A 1,159-nucleotide genomic window follows, 5' to 3' on the forward strand; every position below is an offset into this window, starting at 1 on the left:
AATAGTTTTTCTTTTATCAGCACCTAAGCCAAATCTTTTAAATTAAACTACCATTTTTATTCAAATTGATTTTCAAACAAAACACTTTTCACAATTTTTTTTTTCTTTTTTTTTTTCTATTTAATAATGGGACAAGGGTTACAGGGGAGAAAACAGACGAAACAAAGTGAGTTCCCCAATGACAAAACTCAAATGGAAAGACAATACATTGATGAAAATAGAAATAAACAGTAGGCAATGGAACCAAAAAAGGATATAGGCCTTTCTAAGGGCCGCACGAAGCGGTACACAAGGGCAAAATGGGTCTGTTAGAAGCCCCATACGGTAAAGGCAACCATAAAGGAAGTATTGCCGAAAACCGAACGGGATTCCGGGCATGTAAATTCGATATTCAAGGCAACCACCACCACACTTTTCACAATTTTATTTAAAAATTCAAGTTTGGCTCGCAAATTCGCTGGGCATGTGGATAAACATTGTTTCCCACTAGTAATAAGAATGGGCATGTAATTAAAAAAAAAATTACATGAAATTAAAAGTCAAATTTGCTGGTACAAAGAGGGTTAGATTGTTGAATAAGTTATTGTTCCTAAAAAATTCAATTGTTTGGTTGAGGGAATCACGGCGATTAGAGGAATTTAATTCACCTTCAAAATCAAGCAAGCATGGATTTAGTCCAAATGAAGGAAATTAAGCAAAATGAAGGGCTTGCTGCTTTTGACCATGTGATCATAAAAATTGTAATAAAAAAAAAAAAAAAAAAAAATTCAAAGACAGAGATGGTTTGGTCGCCGGTCGGGATCCTTTTGCAGTTGGATCTCTGAATTATTCACTTATTAAAAACATCCTATAATAGACAAAGCAATAAAGGCTACTAGTCCTTCAACCCCAGGACATGATCCCATGTGATTCTGATCACCTCCTCTCTTTTCATTCCCACGTCTCCAAAAACTAAGTGGTTATAACTAAAAGTCACTCCCCTCGATCTTAATGTTGGTGAATGGCTGAATGCTGATACGTATAGACTTGTATAAATAAATCTATAGCCTATTGCTCTCAAACTCTTTTGCAATCATTCTTCCATAGCCATAAAGCTCAAGTTCCCATCTCCCAAGCCCCCCTTCTTCTGGGTCCTAAACAGCAGTTTTTTTTTTTTATT

The sequence above is a fragment of the Corylus avellana genome, chromosome ca5, assembly GCF_901000735.1.
Source record: "Corylus avellana chromosome ca5, CavTom2PMs-1.0".
Lineage (NCBI taxonomy): Eukaryota > Viridiplantae > Streptophyta > Magnoliopsida > Fagales > Betulaceae > Corylus > Corylus avellana.